The sequence below is a fragment of the Anolis carolinensis genome, chromosome 1 (genome assembly GCF_035594765.1).
Source record: "Anolis carolinensis isolate JA03-04 chromosome 1, rAnoCar3.1.pri, whole genome shotgun sequence".
Classification (NCBI taxonomy): domain Eukaryota; kingdom Metazoa; phylum Chordata; class Lepidosauria; order Squamata; family Dactyloidae; genus Anolis; species Anolis carolinensis.
This window is the reverse complement of record NC_085841.1, coordinates 343698596-343718558: the sequence shown is the minus strand read 5'-3', so window position 1 is coordinate 343718558 and position 19963 is coordinate 343698596. Positions and strand designations below refer to the sequence as shown.

Sequence of the window (19963 nt, the reverse complement as noted above, 5' to 3'; positions counted from 1 at the left end):
TGTTTTTAAAAGTGTGTTTATACTTGTATGTATAATTATAATTATGATTAAAGTTATGGGTGTAAAATTCACAGTTCAAAAGGGCAATATCAGTTACAACATTGTTTCCCCTTATTTTACCCTTCCTCCCTTTTGGAACTTAAGATAATATAATATTGCTGGCCCAGATGCTTTCCTATTTTAAGAAATAGGTAGACACAGAGGAACATAGTTTCAGCAAGATTATCATATCGTGCCATGATCTTCCCTGGAGGGACTCAGGGTTGATTCCAAACCCAAAAGGTAAGCATTCAATGCCTGAACACAACAACAATACACCCATAAAAATGAATAAATGATAACCCAACATCTAAAAACAAATTATGACTTAACAACTAAAATTAAATAAAGATGCAACCTGTTATATCAAAACATAAAATAAAATATCAAACATTGAACAAAAGCATCAGTTTCCCAGTTCCCTGAGGGCAAATAGACAGATCATTGCTCAAGATGTCTATTGAGCTGGTGGAGGTGAACAGGGCCCGGATATGGATGGTAGCTATTAATCAGAGGTATAATGGTAGTATTACCATCTACTCCTCCTCATAAGCCAGTGAGCAAAGGTACATCTTCAGAAGGAGGGGAGGGAAGGAGCCATCTTTAACTCCTTAGGAAGGGAGTTACAGAGGTGGGGGGTGACCCTTTTTCTCATTCCCATCAACCACGCTTGGGACGGGGGGGGGGGGGGACTGAAAGCAGGGCCTCCTCTGATGATCTCAGTGTCCAAGCTGATCTGTAGTGGGAGATGTGGTTCATCAAATAGTCTGGACCTGAGCCATTTAGGGTTTTAAAAGTAATAACCAGCAGTTTGTATTTAGCCCGGAAGCAGACTGGCAGCCAGTGGAGGTGCTGCAGCATGGGTACTGATTCTCTCCCTGAACAGCGCTCCAGTTAGTAACTTGGCTGCCAAACCCTGGGTCATTTGTAGCTTCCAAATTATCTTCAAAGACAGTCCCATATAGAGAACATTGCAGTAGTCCAAACGGGATGTGACTAAAGCATTGAGTACCATAGCCAAGTCTGGCATCTCATAGTATGGATGCAGCTGGCACACAAGTTTTAACTGTTTTAACTGTGTCCAGAAGCACCCCCAGACTGCAAACCTGTGTCTTCAGGGGGAGCGTGCCCCCATCCAACACAGGCTTATTACTGACCAGGAGTAACTCTGTCTTGTCTGGATTTAGTTTCAGTTGGTTGGCCCTCGTCCAGTCCATTAGTGATGACAGGCACCAGTTCAGGACTAGAATGGCATCCTTGGCTTTAGGTGAAAAGGAATAATAGAGTTTGGTGTCATCCACATAAATTTCACATCAAACTCCAAAACTCTGGATGATCTCTCCCAGTAGTTTCATGTAAATGTTAAACAGCATGGGGGACAGAATTGAATCCTGAGGGACACCACAGGCCACAGGCCAGGGAGTTGAACAGGAGTCCCTGAGCTCCACCATCTGGGTCTGATCCCCCCCCCCCCCCAAAAAAAAGAAGGACCAGAGCCATTGCAAAATAGTGTCCCCAAGCCCCATCCTGGAGAGACGACCCAGAAGGATACCATGATCGATGGTATCAAAAGCCACTGAGAGGTCCAGGAGAACCTCCCCTACATAATTTGGTTCCAGGTTACCTTCAGAATCACCTTCTTCCATACAATCTCCCTGAAAACTTAGATCCTTTGGAGGGCACCTGCTTCAGTCTCCAAGACTTTTTAACTATGAATCTTAAACTCATGTCCTTTCTTTGATGACTGTTTTGTGTATTTTAAAATGTATTTATAGAAATGCAGTTTTAATATGGATCTTCTATAGAAATATGTATTTTTGCTGAATTTTTTGCAATGTTCATTTTTTAAAAATTGTGTTGTAATCTGCCTCAAGCCACAGGGAGAGGCGAGTAAGAAATAAAATTATCATCATCATCATCATCATCATCATCATCATCATCATCATCACAGGACTGTCCCAGTCAAATTGGTATATTTTTAGGGTATGGTCTTCGATCAGATCCATTGAACCAATTGTGAAATGGTGAATGGATAGGTAAGTAATGCTGTTGTGTCAAATGGTCTGTTCTAGCTGGCACTAACCTTAGGGATCAGGTGAAAGCTTTCTGCCTGGAAAGACAAGCTAATTGATTTTCTTTTCTCCCACATTCAAAATTTTTAGGTATATTTTTCTATTTTATCTTTAAAGGCATGTTCAGATTCACAAAAGTACTTAAAAATAAATAAAATAAAGATCTTATAAAAAGTTCTCACCTCAAAAAAAAAACTCCAACAAAATTTAGTAATCTTGAACTGTACTACTTAATCATGTAATAGCTTACTTCTCTGAGTGATTCGGGGCTTTGGGAAACAGCAGTAGCTCATCTAACTTAGATCCTCCTTAGCATAGACATTTTTTTTAAAAAAATAAATAAATGATTAAAACATAAGCTCTATTTAAATTTATTTACCTATGCCTCTGGACCTGTGTTAATGGCAAGCTTTGCAGTTCCTTGCTAAATAATGCGTTTAGAAAGCTTAAAATACTGAGATATCTATTATTGACCTAGTTTCCTTGTTGTAATTACACAGTAAAGAAGATTTACGTGAGCAAAAATAATGTTATTAAAGTGACTTTGTTTGGAAGAGAGAAACAGGAATTACGCCCCAAGCTTAATAACTCCACTACCATGACAATCAAAGAGCCCGAATTGACAAAACCTTTACTCACATGAGTTGTTTTCAGTTGCATGTTAACCTCCCCTCACTTTTCACTCAAATGGGTACCATAAGTCAAAGTTTGCTTCTTTTTTAAGGCTGATCCATAAGAAACTGGAGGGACCTCTTTTGCACAGATGAATCAAGAGCAAGGAAAACTTACTTTTTGGACCACCAATCCTCCTGACTCAAGCCAGCATTGCTAGTTGCTATACCAGCTAACTATCTCATCACACTTACACCCCCCCCCCCCATTTTATGGGTAGCTGTAAATTTACTGGGAGTCACAGCTGCCATAAGATGACTTCTGATCATTGCTCCTGCCCCCCCCCCCCCAACACAGAACTACAGAGCAATCGTGAAATTGGGCATATCTCAAATCACAGGGTGAACTCATGAATTTTGCCAAAATAGCACCAAGGACCCGTTATTTTGGCTCAAAACAACATGTGATGGGGTTTGTGACTGTCTCAGTTCTGTTTTGGAGGTTGCCATGGTGAAAAGGGGCATTCCTTAGAAGTGAGCTGTCTTTAGCAGACGTGTATAATAACTCCTTCTCTACACAAATTTCTTAAAAACATATTATTGACAGATATAGCGTAATAGAGGCATTGGGTATAGAACAATGAGATGGTTAGCGTCTAGATCCAGGGAAGTCCTGCTCCCCCTCTATTCTGTCTTGGTCAGACCACACCTGGAATACTGTGTCCAATTCTGGGCACCACAGTTGAAGGGAGATGTTGACAAGAGGAGGGCAACTAAAATGATCAAAGGTCTGGAGAACAACCCCTATGAGGAGCGGCTTAAAGAGCTGGGCATGTTTAGCCTGCAGAAGAGAAGGCTAAGAGGAGACATCATAGCCATGTACAAATATGTGAGGGGAAGTCATAGGGAGGAGGGAGCAAGCTTGTTTTCTGCTGCCCTGCAGACTAGGATGCGGAACAATGGCTTCAAACTACAGGAAAGGAGATTCCACCTGAACATCAGGAAAAACTTCCTGACTGTGAGAGCTGTTCGGCAGTGGAACTCTCTGCCCCGGACTGTTGTGGAGGCTCCTTCTTTGGAGGCTTTTAAGCAGAGACTGGATGGCCATCTGTTGGGGGTGCTTTGAATGCGATGTCCTGCATCTTGGCAGAGGGTTGGACTGGATGGCCCATGAGGTCTCTTCCAACTCTACTATTCTATGATTCTATGATTCTAAGAGTCCAATGGGTTTAAATGCAGAACTATTGCATCCCATGGAAAGCAATGTTTTGAAACAGAATCCTTGTCTCAGGGTCCAATGGATTTAGATGCAGAACTACTGCATCCTATGGAAAGGGATTCTGGTAAATTTGCATGAAGAAAAAAGCTGGAGATGGAGACTTATTGCCTATGTGTGATGAGGAAGATAGCGGGTGCCTACGGGGAAGCACTAAAAGTCTGTTGGGAGGATAACAAATGAAAATGTGTGAGGGAGGACTGGAAGGTACAATCTGCTCTCAATTCCCCTCTTAATTTAACGATGCCTCTCAATATTGCTATCTGATAAGGTCCTAAGAGATGGTGGGAGTTATGTTAAAAAACCCTCATGATTCCATACCCTAGGTAAGTCTTCACAAGATCAATTGTCCTGCCATTTCCTTTGGAGGGTAGCTATTCCAAATACAACACCAAAACACTGGTACTTGACTTAACCAAGAATGTCCTATTTTTAATAGAATGTCCACTTCTTTAATGATGTTCTGCAGGAATTACAATGTATATTATTCTGACAACTTTTGGACTAAATCCAGTACTAGTCCTATGTAAAGCAGACCCATCTAAATCAGTAGGACATAAATTACCTATGATCAAGTCTCATTCATTTCACTGGATGTTCTCTAGTATCACTGACCCAGGGTTTAGAACTTCTTCATATTTTCTGTTGTAGGTTGGTTATTTGTGACAATCACTTTTTGATTGGCATTTGATAGATTTTTTTTGCAAGCTGCCATGAGGGCTTTTACATTTTTTTAAAAAATAGAATATAACGTAGAATCGTTTTAAATAAGTAGATACGACTATTGAAAGAAAAAGGCAACACTTTGTGCAGAATGATTTTAGGTCAATATAATTTCTTTCTGGGGTCACTCAGTAGATGATGATCAGTCAAACTAATGCCAATGAGCAAATGGGTTGCCTATTTCACATTAGCACAGATTCCCTTGCTCTTGTATGACCCTGAATATATTTTCATGTTTGTTTTATGACATGTCAAATCTGTTTTTCATCCCAAAACACATGCATAAAGTATACGCACAAAGTAAGCTGCCATATACTAAGATAGAACATGGTTCCATCTAATTCAACATTTTCTGTTCAGATTGATTCTACAAAGTTTCTGTATTGCTTTTTCCCTATTGGAGATTCTTTAGTTGGTAATACTGGGGGTTGAATTTGGAACCTCATACTTGTAAAGGAGATGTAAAGAATATTTTCAAACATTCTCATCTTTGATGAGAAAGAGCTCTTGATATGTCAAAGCACTCCACTGAAAAAAGTCAATGCCCTTTAAGACTTTTCATATTTCAGGAAATTATAATAAAAACATTGTGTACAAAAACATCAGAAGGGGTTTTGGGGGGAGGATAATAATAGTTTCGGAGTCCCCGGTGGCACAGCAGGTTAAACTGTTGAGCTGCTGAACTTTCTGACCGAAAGGTCACAGGTTCGAATCTGGGGAGTGGGGTGAGCTCCTGCTGTTAACTCCAACCTAGCAGTTCGAAAACATGCAAATGTGAGTAGATCAATAGGTAGCACTCGGGCGGAAAGGCAACAGCACTCTATGCAGTCATGTCGGCCATATGACCTTGGAGGCATCTATGGACAATGCTGGCTCTTTGGCTTAGAAATAGAGATGAGCACCAACCCCCAGAGTCGGACATGACTAGAACTTAATGCCAGGGGAAAATCTTTACCTTTACCTAATAATGTTTTCATGATAAAACCAGTGTACTTTGCGCACATTTTTTTCTGTAAAGAATATTTTTCCAGTACAAGTACTGTATTTTGGCCTGCTGTTCTATTGACTCTGTAATGAAATCCCAAAGCATGCTGAAAAGAGGATAACTTTCTTTCTAAATCAATAAATAACAAAAATGGCTTCAAAAGCTGGAATCTGGTAGGTCTCTCCTAAAAAGAGAGTAAAACCTCTTATCTGAATTTTCACATACATTCCTTAGAGCAGAGCCTCAGCGACTGATGTTAAAGTATATGGCAATGTGTCTGTGTGTTTATCTGAAATTCACCTGCCAGACATATGGTGACCCATGCATTTCATAGGGTCTTATTTGGCAAGGAATACACAGGTGATTTTGCCTATTCCTTCTTTTGAAGTGTAGCCTACAGAACCTGGTAGTCATTGTTGGTCTCCCAGCCATAAGAGAATTTCCACTTCAGTAGAACATAAGTGGGGAAACTGTTTTTCTTTTGACTTCTGAATTCCAGTTTAGAAAGGGCCTAATAAATTTTGCTTCAGGAATGGATGGGGCTAACGTGCCCTCCAATATTTCACAGAGGAAAACAGTTGCAGCCAAGTAACATCAATGTGTGATCAAGACAGCAAAATATATTAATGAAGAAGAATACATTGGGAGGCTGCTGCAATTTGCTTTTGCCTGAGCCTACTAGGAAGGGTGAGATTCTTCCCCTCCTTTTGTTTCTCGTGAATTAACTGAGGACAAACTACTTTTATACCTTGAACTCAATTTGCAGCAACTGAATGATGTTTAGGACAAAGGTGAAAAGTGGGAGAAGACAAGCTAAGACATTTTAAAAGCAACTGAAAATGGGATAGTAGAGGATTAATCACTCAGCACAATTGTAGAATATGTTCGTAGCATGTGAAGTGGGAACAAAGTAGCAAATCCTTATTAGTGTAAATACATGTTCTGCAAATCACAGTTTGATTGTGTAAGTCTTTCAGATGTAAGATGCAGTGAAAAAGCTTTCAGGATGCAAAGCACAACATTAGTTCAATATGACAGGCTCCCAAGATGCAAGGCAGAGCACATTTCCAACAACACTCTTGCAAGTCTTAAATAGCCTTGTTATTTCTAATTACCAGTCAGAAATAACAGCAAAAGAAGTTTGCAGGACAGATAGGGACTATCCAAGAGTTGTCTCCAATGCATGGGTCAGAGATTTTTGTACATTCCTGCCAAACAAGATGCATCTTGATTCACTCAAAGTGGAGTAATTTATGGCTGGCTGTTTTGCTGTGAATTTCATGCCAACTCTTTCTTTGATGCTGATATTCCACTTAGAGCAGAATGATGGGACAGATAATTAGAGAAGAACATTGAGGCTATTGTCTGGATTTTATTTCACCTCACCTCATGGGTCGAGGCAGGTTACAACACTGCTAAAAGCTCAGTGAATCAGCTTGAGGTTCCAATCTGGATTTATTCAATGTGCTGAATGTTTCAAAGAGGAGATTCAACACATTGCCAAGTTGCATGTCTGGATTAAAACATGAAGGTTCACCATTCTACTAGTGGCATGGAAGCCATTAGCAGTTGATGAATGTCAAAGTATATGGCATGAAAATGAATCAATTTTCCACATGGAACTCTCAAGAAATATATTCAAAGAGGAAGATCTACAGTTGCTCATCTTTTCACTCGATTAGGAGCTACTGTTCCCAAATGTATAGCACTGGAAATACAGAATTCTATATAATCTAAAGCACAAAATACATTTTGAAGGCTTTGGGAGCTTCATTCACTTTTTCATTAGGCAAAAATGTTTAAAAACATACAAGAGACAATATTAGATTTCCATGCCTATATTTTGTGTAAGAGGAAGAGCTACTATTGCAAAGAAACCCAAACAAACCTGGACTCGCATCAAATGGAAGGCTGGTTGTTCCCACTACACACAGTTTAGAATATATTTGTCACACCATTGCATGTGAATGTCTCAGCCACACCACTGGTTCTCTTCAACTATTTTTCAGAGCATTCTAAATGTTGTGAGAATCTAATTTGTAAGAGGAGTTTTCTGCTCTAGCGACAGCCAACTACTACATGTACCTCCTAACATGACATCATGTGGTCTATTTTCAGAAGACCTCAACAGCAGGCATTCAATTCAAACTTTGCTCACTTCCTGAAAATATTGCTCTCAATAGGGAAAAAGATTGCCCATTTTTGTTCTAGTAGTGTTACATGGGAAATGGGCCAGAAAAACATTTCAAACCTGTTTTCTGTTTCTATATTCCAAAATGAACCCCTTTCAGAATCCAGGAATGAGAATAAAGAGGGAAAACAATAACCTCAGGTTGAAGCCAGCAAATGTGACTGCATCTATTCTTTACAAAATCTACCGCTAGATATCTAGTTTATTTGCTTTAGATGACAAACATTTCTGCCTGTTACTTGCAGAACAAGAGCAAGTAACAAAACAACTAAATTGTGTGCCCTAAATTGCTAGAATGAAGAGGAGTTGGGACAACCAGAAAGGCAGCTCTGTGTGAAAGGACTGTCAATATTTATGACAATAAATTCCCCTTGTCTGATGAGGTTCCTGCACTTTGAACCATTATACCACAAGGCTCTCATGTATGTAACCAGGGTTATTATATTATGAAAAGGGAAAAAGAAGACAAATTATTTCGCAACTGATTGCATCAAACCACCTATCACAACGACTGAGTTCACATACATTTGATGACCTTGTATAAATTAATTAATTAATTATTGATAACAATAATAATGAGAGTAATACTAATAATAATAAAGACATTTGGCTCTGAAAAAGAGGACATGTCCAGGAAAGAAAGATGCTAGGCTAGGTAACCCTAGTGTGTATTTAGCAATGTTTTACTCATTCTTATTTTTGCAGGAATAAGTTGATCAATGTCTTGAAGGAACTTTTTCAAACATTTGGTTGTTCCTTGCGACTTTATAAAATGATTTCCCCCCAAAATGGTACAGAAAATAGTTTTCCCCCCTTTACAAATGTGGTTACCTTTTGCCTTCATAACAAATTCCATATCAAATTCCCTTTCAAACATCACTTTCTAAACTCTTTTCCAATTCAGGAATAGGTTAAGTATTCAACTTAACCAACGGTTTCCACTGTCTGTGCCCAAATTTTACATGCAGATGATACGGATGCACAGCCTTGAATGAAACTTCTGCCTCTGTAATATGTATTATATTCCTATGATATAATACATCTTTGGAATGTGTTTCAAATAACCCTTCTCATTTTAAAATACTGTGTGAGTAACACTGCATTACTTCCAGTGACTAGAGCGGTACAGTCATTCCCTTGCCACATGTCACAGCCACGATGCCTTGCCATTTTCATATTGGACCAAAAGGGGTATTACGTATATCTTTCACTGCACATACAGCATGCATGGTGTTTTCTTCTTGAATATTAGTTAGCTGTCTTGAAAGATTTTGTCATTTTGTTGTAGTCACTCTCCCTAGAAGCCAAGATGACTAAACTGAGAGTTTAGTCTGAGAATGTCATACCTGAGAGTGTCACACTTCTCATGAGAAGACATGACCTATTAGAAATAGCAATAATGTGGAAACTTTATTAACTTTTATGAAAAAGAAAGAAAGAAAGACAGACAGACAGACAGATTCCAGTTTTGGGCACCCCAGTTCACAGAGTATATTGACAAGCTAGAGATGTTCAGACAAGGGGGACCAAAATGGACGCCAAGCCCAATGAGGAGTGTCTTAGGAAGCTTGGTATTTCTAGCTCAGGGAAAAGAAAACTGAAAGAGGACATGAAAGCCATGTTTACATATTTGAAAGGATACCACATTGAGGATGGGGCAAGCTTGTTTTCTCCTGCCCTGGAGACTAGGACATAGAGCAATGGATTCAAATTCCAAGAAAAGAGATTCCACCTAAGCTTTCAATGGGTGAAAAACTCGGGGCTATGTCTGTTTTTATTGTTGTTTTTATTGCTGTTTTTATTGTTTTTATTGTAACAGTAGAGTCTCACTTATCCAACACTCGCTTATCCAACGTTCTGGATTATCCAACGCATTTTTGTAGTCAATGTTTACAATACATCGTGATATTTTGGTGCTAAATTCGTAAATACAGTAATTACTACATAACATTACTGCGTATTGAACTACTTTTTCTGTCAAATTTGTTGTATAACATGATGTTTTGGTGCTTAATTTGTAAAATCATAACCTAATTTGATGTTTAATAGGCTTTTCCTTAATCTCTCCTTATTATCCAACATATTCACTTATCCAACATTCTGCCGACCTGTTTATGTTGGATAAGTGAGACTCTACTGTATTTTAAAGCTAAGTGTATTGTTTTAATCTATTTCTGTAAACCGCTCCGAGCCAAACTGGGAGTAGTGGTATACAAGTCTAATAAAAAAATAAATAATAAATAATAAAATAAAATAAACAAGTGAAATAACTTCCTGATGGTCAGGGCTGTTTGAGAGTGGAATATATATACTGCTTCCTTGGAGCCTGGTGGAGTCTCCTTCTCTGGAGATTTTCAAACAGAGGCTGGATGATCATCTGTCAGGAATGCTTTATGTTTTCCAGCATGATAGAATGAAATTGGACTGGATGACCCTTGTGGTCTCTTCCAACTCTATGATTCTATGAAAAATAACACTTGTGGCTTTTGAATATTAATTCTTTGAATGATGATTATTAGGTAATGGTTTAAATACTTGTTAAGTAAATTGAAGGAAGTGAATGATATTGTTATATCTTTGGTTTGTATTGGGAAATTGATTTTAAAGCTTTTTCTCTTTTCTGTGTGGGGGGTAGTGGAGTGGCAGTAGTTGATATAGGGGACTTTGGGTAGTTTGGATTAATGATTTCCTCTTTTTATTGTTTTTCTTTTTATTGTGTATTTTTAACATTGTGTTTTATGTAGGCAATAGATTGTAGTATAGTTTGTTTCTTTTTCTGTTTTGTATATGCAATAATTTTATATATATATATATATATATATATATATATATATATATATACACACATACATACACACACACACACACATACACACACACACACACACACACACACATATACACAGTAATGCTTGAGAAGGCAGTAGGAATATTTCCGTAAGGCCACATATACAGGTGGATAAACGCAATCAAGGAAGTCACAGCCCTAAGTTTGCAAGACCTAAGTAGGGCTCTTGATAATAAAGGTACTCTGATATTTCTCATTCATAGGATACTCACAAGCACACATCAACCTGATGACAACTAACAACAACCTATCTGGAAAAAGTTAGGGTATAATCAAATTGGCCACTTATTTGTTTTTTACAGATTGATTTAATTTCTAAGTAGCCTGTTAATCCACCTTTTAAATATTAAACCACCAGAATCTTCCAGTTAGCATAACCACTGATTAAGTCAGTGGTTGCAGGATTGTGAGAGATATAGGCCCCCACTACATTGACCCTTTAATGCAACTTCATATATGTATTGAAGAAAGTGGTTTCACTGTGCAGATGATTACATAAGAAATCCTGAAACCAGTTTGAGGCCTGAATAGTGATAACACAAACCACAGAGCACTGATGTTCATTAAGGGCTATCTTTCATGCACTTTGGTGGGTGTTTGTTGTCTGGTCGCCGCAGTTTGAATTTAGTTTCCAACTGCAATAAATGGTCAGTGTAGATTCAGCTGGCCATAGTGCAAAAAGCAGTTTTATGCAATTCTGGGCAGTTTTTCCAGCTCTGGGAAAATACTATCAGAAAGACTGGAATGGCAAAAAGATTAGATAAAATACTCCATATACTTATGTATAATGTTAGAAAAGGGTTGTTGTATGTCTTTCGGGCTGTGTGGCCATGTTCCAGAAGTATTCTCTCCTGGTGTTTCGCCCATATCTATGGAATTCCTCACAACCTCTGAGGATGCCTGCCATTGATGTGGGCGAAATGTCTGGAGAGAATACTTCTGGAACATGACCACACAGCCCGAAAGACATACAACAACCCTGTGATCCTGGCCATGAAAGCCTTCAACAACACAATGCTAGAAAATTTGGTTAAAAGATTGCCCCCCCAAAACCTGGGTCAATTTAGGACCTCATCACACACACCACATATGTGTTTTAAATTGACAACCCATGGTTTAAGTAGTCTTGATGTATACTGGCTACTTACTGGATACATACCCACCCCATCACATGCTGGTTCTCTCCATCCCATATCTAATAGAATAATGTGCCTTTGACTTATCATATAGCAAAAGGATGACTCTTCCCACTCCATCCAACGTTCCCCTGTGTCACAGATTCTGGGTAAAGACTCCAAATGGGGTAACTGTAATTGTCCCCTGCACCTCCCTAGCCAAGCATGTGCCTGCCTTTCCTTCTGTCCCCTGCACTGCCTTCTCTTTTGATCCCCATGTCTCCTCTTCTGAGCGCATGCATATACCTCTGCCATCCCGTAAAAATATTCATATAAAAGGGAATTGCAAGTTGAAAAAAGCTTAAGAAACCTTGCCCAGCATCACTGTCTTCTTTTAAAAAGGTTTTTTTTTTTTTTTGGCAGATCTTGCACAGCTACACAAATTTGTAACTTCCATCCCAATGGAGAAACATAAAAACATATCTTTTGAAATTTTCATATTTTTTTTTAAAAAAGTAAACAATAATTGGAAAATGGCAAGCATACATGGCTTTACCTGGGGTCTTTCTCTGACTGCCACCAGAAGTGTGCTGCTGGCCAATTCAATGAGTATTGAGCAGGAGGAAATTACCGCCCCCAAAGCACACCCAGAAAGACACGTCACCAGCACAGCACATGAGCTACAGATGAGCTGAGCTGCATATGGATGTATGATCACATGTCAAATACTATGTCTCTGACGTACCCAGAGAAGTTAAATGAATGGAGTGGATTCCCACCCATGTTTTGCCTACGGGTGCCTATGAAATGGACCATGCATCATGTGATAGGACCCATAGGAACCAGTATGCAAAGGGCATCAGGGACATGGTATTTTACTGTGTGATAAGGTCTTTATCCATAGTTTAATTCAAACACTCTACCTTAACTCTAATAAAGAAAGAACCGTCTGCTTCTTTGAGTACAGTGGCAACAAGGGAGAGCTTAGGAAATCCTGGAAGAATCTAAAAGAAGCACAAATTCATTCTATTTGCTCTGCTAGAGCACCACATCTGGCCCTTTTGAATGCTTGGGTGGAAAAATAATAGCAACAGCTATTTTTGTTCTTTTGTTCTTCCAGCTTCCAGGTACTTGTTTTCGGCTGCTTCCAGGACAGAGTATGCTCTCATTTTTTACTGCTATATTCCAAGAAGGGGATGGTTCCTTTTTTATAGGAATTAATGATGTACCTTAACTTGTTTTTTTTAAGTAGAATGATAAAAGGCCTTTTTGAATGCCTAGGTGAGTAAACGGCAGAGGCAGCTTACCTTCTGAGGCAATGCTGGTCCCCTCTCTGTGGAATGATCCTCAACTTATCACATCAAAATCCATAATTTTGAGGCCAAACCTGCCCCAACGTATACACAAGGTCAACTTATATACAAATATATTACAACTCTTGTGTAGAAGATTGCCTTATAGGGATAGCTTTTCTGACTGCAATAGTATTAAGTTGGAAACCACATCTGTTCCAAATTGCTTATTCTATACAATGGCTAAAAGGAGCATCTGTTATTGCAAATAATTACTCTGTTCAGGGATCAGCAGTTATACAGCATAGGATTGATGGGTGGTTCACATGTATAAATATTGACTGCTTGATAATGTCGGCACTAAGTGACAACTTGGATGCTGCAATGCTTATGGAGTTCATTCTGTCTGCATTTTCATGCTCATCAATTTGACATTCACCTCCAATACCAATGCATGGGTTTGATCACATATATCCTTCAATTTACACCTTTTTGGAATTTTGCAGTACAATTCATGATTCATAAAGACACCTTATGCATACAAAACTGCACAGTTTAGGATAAAATATATTTTAAAATGGTCTTTTTAAACTGAGTGCTATATTAAATATGAATTTTTATTTTAAAAGTTTGCAGATGGTGTAGAAACAATGGAATAGACCTATGAGAAAAAAGTATGCAGAACGTTCATGGATCAGGAGCAGGATGAGCTCATCTCAGATGAAGCTCTATTGACTGAACTTTGCTGTCACCTCAAAGGCAGTGTTTTTCAGTGGAGTCGATTCAGTGGTGAGTCATCAACAATGAAGAATCCAAGGCTGCATGTGTAATTTCCCACACACACAGTAACACATTCTTGCCATGTTACTGCCTTCTTGGATTTTCACTTGGTCTGTTCTCTGTGTTTATTTTTGTTCTTCCAGCTTTTGCCTCTTGTCTATGGACCTTATCACATTAAATGAGGGATTCACCACGCATAGTGGCAAATCCGTGGGGTCCCATCAGGAGGTGTGGAGAACTTACCGCCGGCCCCATCCTATGGGGGGGAAGTGTCCACCACCTGGCTCCCCCCAAATTGTAGCAAAAGCTTCCCATGTTGCTGCAGCGGCAATGTACATTCCTTGCTCTTCCCTTTCACCATGCAGCCTGGCTGGAAGTAGATGTGCGTCGTGTAATGGGCTCATTGCAAAAAAGAAGAGCATGTGGTGTACGATGGACAAATTTCCCCTTCTGATGAAGTTGTATGAGACTATCTTGTACCGGGATGGTTTGTTTGTCAATCTAGTCTAATCTAGTCACTGGCCCTCAACAACTCCATAGGGTCTCTGGCACAAGTCTTTCCCATCACTGACTTCTTGTTACTACTGTCCCTCCATATCCACAGAGACTGTATCCACAGATACAACCATCCACATCTTAGAAATATCTTTCCAAAATCCAAACCTTAATTTTGCTGTTTTATATAAGGAACACTGTTTAACTACGCCATTTTGAATAATGAGATTTTTGGTATCCATTGTGTGTCCTGGAACTTCAATGGATGCAAAGGGGCCATTGTACTTTAAATTAAGGTTGCTGAGTATTGAACCTGAAAGCTAGTTACATCTCTCCAGATCTGCTTACTCTACTTGTCCTTACAATCTGCTTTTACCCATCTCTCCCAACAAACTGTATCTCTAATACACAGAAAGGCACGTCAAGCTATATACTTTAGGGAAGACAAGTGAAATGATATTAAAACACGTAATCAGTTTTTCAATATGTTATATTTATTAGTGTAGGTACCTGTCTATCTTTCAGTCACCACAGGACAGTTCAGTAGAAATTGAGTCGAATATGGGTTCACAGTGTCAAAACCCTTGGACTCTTGGGGTGCATAATGCAGCTTGACATCACTTTAACTGCCATAGGAATCATGGGAGTTGTAGTTTGGTGAGGCACCAACACAATTTGTCAGAGAAGGCCAATGACCTTGTGCAATGATAATTTCCATGATTCTGTAGCACTGAACCATTGCAATTAAAGTGGTCTCAAACTACTTTAATTCTGTAGTGTAGATGCACCCTTGGATGAGCATGGACTATGACATCATGTACCATTCCCCTACCAATCCAGTGTCTCTTGCTTTGTCTACCAGTTGCAGTGCCTATGGCTTTTCCTCAAGAACAATGGAGTTATTCTGAACTACTCCTGTTGTATTTCAAAGTATTTGGAGTGGCTTACACATGGGTTAAAAATCTATTAGCAATATGAAATACTTGCTTGCTAAAGGAATTGTCATGATAAAGGCCTGCACCTTGAAATGGACTACTATACTACTGGGACACATATTCCATGTAATATTCTAACTGCATATGTCTTGTAACATCCAACTAATCAGATCTTCTGACATTCAATAGTAGAATTATTTCTAGTACAGGTACTTTCCACATTTTTTAACCCAAAGGAAACCTATAGATCAATCCAAAACATATTTACATGCTTTTGGTAGTGTTTATTTCTTGGTAAATTTGCTTAGCATTCAGCCCAAAGGAGAGAAAAACCCACTGTATCTTAAATCTTGTAAAAATACAAGAGCTGTCATTTGAACAGTTACTGTGACTATTACAAGGTTGCTTTTTAAATTTTTTTTACAGATGGTACATAGTTTTGTCCTCTATCCTTTTTCTCCACATGCACCCATCTTTAAGCCAATGATGCTGTGGGGAGGAGTACTGCACTTAAACAAAGTTCACAATGCACTTTGCAGTGATTTCCACCACAGGGGAGATCACACAAAGTACTGCCGCAGTTGTGGAAATGGCTGCAAATCTGAATCTGTATAACTGATGGCTCACAAAACGCCTTGACCATGGAATCGTAGACTCACTTGAACCCAAACATAATTGCAGAGAAATGACTATAAGTAAAAACAAATTCTGGCTCATTGTGGTGAAGTGTTTCCTTCCCAAACTTTCTTTGCATACTTGATGCCTCTAGCAAACCTATGGAGAGGAACATGATCTATCCATGCAAAAATAGGAGAGTATATTAAAAATAGGAAAGTATATTAAAAAAAACACTTGTAAGAAGACACAGAAACCTGAGATCAGATTGGAACAAAGGTGCTATGAGGGTAACCCTATACAAAAACACTTTTAAGTCTGGTTGAAAATGAGACTTAACCCATGTACAAGTGGGCAATTTATAGTTATAAATCACTTTTCAAAAACATTTTTTAAAACCCCTTTTGATTACAAAACCAGTATAAAAACATGTAAATTACTATTGGCAAAGATTTTTGAGATCCAACTAGAAATGGATATGAATGACGATCATCGTTTTATATGCTTTCACATTTGACAAGGGAAAAAACACAGCATAATATCAAGAGCATTCTGTGTGAGGAGAGAAACAGCCTTACCATGCAGTGCATCAGGAGGAGAAAATTACCAAGCATGCTGCAGAGATTAAGCTCAGCGTGGCATCCTCCAGGTTCCCTTTGGAGTGCATGAAGAAGATTGTCCAACCCATCCTTCCCTGCCAAGTGGTTAAGTTTTCTCTCAGCTTGAATTTTTCACCAGGAACCAGAGCCTGAAAGTGCATTGTACTTGTTTCATGGGGAGGGGTCTTTCTTCTGGTGAGGTTTCAGCTCCACGATGCCATTTCTGATCAGCTCAGAGAAGTTCTTCATTCCCAGATCTGTGCTGTCATCGGAAAAAATCCAAAAGGGAATTGGTTGGGAGGGGGGGGGAGGATAGAGAAATAGATCAAGAGGGAGAAAAAGAGAAAAGAAGGTGCTTAGCAAAGCTCTGAAGTGGTCATCCGGATAAAGAAAGGTGATCTCTCACATACTTTGTTGCAGTCCCTTTCTTTAACCCATTTTAACTGTAGAGAGAGAATTGTTTTGCAGTGAACGAACTTTCATAATATCTACTTGAACCTTGTATTGTGCATCTTGGTTTTTATCTTTTCTGTTCAGGAGATGGAAGAAAAGCAGAAATAATTAGGAAACTCTATTTGCTTTCCTTTCCTAATCTATCTGAGGATTTTCTCTCACTGCATGGGAAAGCTGTTGAGATGAGAGAGGCAATGCATTCAGTGGAATGTTTTTGACCAAACCCTTCTATGTGCGTTTGTCAGGAAGATAAAAATTCAAAAAGGAAACAACCCTGAGAACTTTCTGTGGTCCAGAAGCATGGAAGGAGAGATGTAGGCAGGCAAGGAAAGGGGTTTCTGAGGTGAGCGCAATTGCTAAATTGCCCTACTGTCTCACTGCTAGGAGATTGGGTTTTCCCTTGCTCTTTCTGCAGAGCATATTAATTGATTTTGGTTGCTGAGCAACTAACTCTGGGGAACCACATAGATGCTTTCTCTGCCACAATCGGAACAGCGTTTCGAAGAAGTGGAGCTGGAGAAAGAATGTTCTTCCTCTGTATGCTTGTTTCGGTTTCCCAGAATCCATCCTCAGTTGCCTTGAAAGCTTTGTCTATTTTTCCCTCTCCCTTTCTGTCTCCCCCCCCTTCTTTTCTCTTTCTCTCTCTTTCCCTAATTCCCGCTCTGTAACATCCAGGGACAGCTGGAGGCTTCTATATATCTGCTATAAGGAACTTGCTCTGGATTTCATTTCAGATTCCAAGAGCTGGACAAGGTTCTGATAATAATTGGATTTCAGCACCTTGGATAGCTCCTTTAAACTCTATATGGGTTTATCTGGAATTCCAAATTCTGAAATATTCTGAAATTGTCTACATGGGTAACTAAGAATGTGACACCTTTGCTTTCTGGTGGTTCGATGTACACAAACTTTGATTCATGCAAAAACTTTTAAAAAATATTGTGTGTAAAATTACCTTCAGGCTATGCTTATAAGGATTATATAAAACATAAATGAATGTTGTGTTTTAACTTGACTCCCACCATCAAGATATCTTCTTGTGTATGTATATATAAATACAGGGATTCTGAAATCTAAATAATATTCAAAATTCAAAACAAGCATTTTGGATAAAGGAGATTCAGCCATAAAACTCAGAGCAGGTTCACTGCAGAATTGATATGAAAGCTATCATCTACTCCATTATCCATTGATCCATTCCATTTTTATCTAGCGAATGGAAGTGCTTATGTATTCTGAAGTTGGGGCAGAGAAAATTGTTACTTTTTTCCACCCTCCACCCTGCATTTCTAATTCCCAAAGATCCCAAGGATTCAAGCAAGAAGTTTTCATGATTTTGTTGGCAGAAAGGCTGCTGCTGATACAAACAGAATTCTTATGATCCTGCACCCGTTGGTTTGCATTTCATCAATTCTAAGATTAGAGATGCAAACCCATCATTCTAATGAGTGTGTGGTGTGCATTTCTGGGGAAGTGCAATTTGCATATTGCAAGGACTCAAATTGGTTGCAGTGCACACTTCTGTGTATTTCAGCATAGAAATAACACACCCTATAAACTTTTACTTATATGGGAGAAAGTCAAAGGGTGCCCTTGATACATATTTTAGCACACATTTATTTTAGAGCATTATTATTTATTTCCTTTGTACCTCTCTTTTCAAAGTATGGGGTCCATAGCATGTTGCAAGACAGGTTAAAACCAGAATAAAGCTGGAGTCAATTTAATCATAAAATAAAACAATACAACACCAATTAAATAAACAACATTAAAATAGCTTGTTGTTAATATTGTGCACTTTTAAACCATCTCCAGCTAATGGGAAGACTAACATGGGGTTTTCTTGGCAAGAGTTTTTCAAAGTAGGGTTGCTTTTGCCTTACGCTGAGGCAGAGAGAAAGTGACTTCTACAAAGTCACCTAGTGGGTTTCAGTGATCAAGGTGTGATTTGAATATTTGTCTGCAAGATTCAAAACAGCTGCAAAGCATTCAAAACACAATAAAAGCTACAGTACTGCCTCTTCCTATTAATAAAACCCTCATAAAAACTAGGCAATAGTTAAAAACCTTATCTAAATAGAAGGGAAGTTGCTTGTAAGTGGAAGACCCAAAATGATTTCCCCCCCTAATGTACAGTTTCCTTCATTTCCCTTATTGAAAAAACATTATTTGTGCTTATTTTCCAAAGGTATGCATTTTGCAAATCTGTACATGGCCTTGTATATGTTTCTGCTACTCCAAGATACATAGTAAGCCTTGAAAATATACAAGTTTCCAAAGCAAGCTTTGCTTTAAGCTTTCACGGGACCCAGGAGGAGTGAAACAGATATTGCTCAGTAGCATGTATCGCCAACTAATTTCTTTTCAATCTCTTCTGCAGGCCAAGACCTGAGAACTTGGTGTGTTTCACCCAGCATAACACTAGTTCAACTTTTGAAATTGTTGTTGTTGTTGTTGTTGTTGTTGTTGTTGTTGTTGTTGTTGTGTGTTTTCAAGTTTTTTCTCATCCTGAGGCAAACCTATACCTGGTTTCCTTGGCAAGATTTGTTCAGAGGGGGTTTGCCTTTGCCTTCCTCTGAGGCTGAGATAGTGTGACTTACCCAAGGTCATCCAATGGGCTGAGCAGGGATTCAAATGGTGGTCTCCAGAGTCATAGTCCCATGCTCAAATCACTATATAATGCTAGCTCTTTTTATACTTGTATATAAATATAAATATTGGTTTGTGTTTGATCTTGGAAGCTAAGTGGAGTCACCCCTTGTTAATACTTGGATAGGAGATCACCAATGAATTTTGCATGCTATAGGCTATATTTCAGAGTACAGAACTGGCAAAACCACTTCTGAGTATTCCTTGAAAACTTCATGCAGTTTCTAGGGTCACTGTAGATCAACAGGTGACTTGAAGGCATAGAAACACATGCACTGGCTAATG

The 19963-nt window shown here is 38.9% G+C and overlaps 1 long non-coding RNA gene across 1 annotated transcript in view; it reads right to left on the bottom strand.

The window, feature by feature from the left end:
• The window catches only part of tunar (TCL1 upstream neural differentiation-associated RNA), a 79735-nt gene that overhangs the window by 47222 nt on the left and 12550 nt on the right, over nucleotides 1-19963 (bottom strand). Inside the window, exon 2 of the long non-coding RNA XR_506090.3 lies at nucleotides 16556-16838. This is a non-coding gene — a long non-coding RNA (TCL1 upstream neural differentiation-associated RNA). The remainder of the gene's footprint in view (nucleotides 1-16555; nucleotides 16839-19963) is intronic.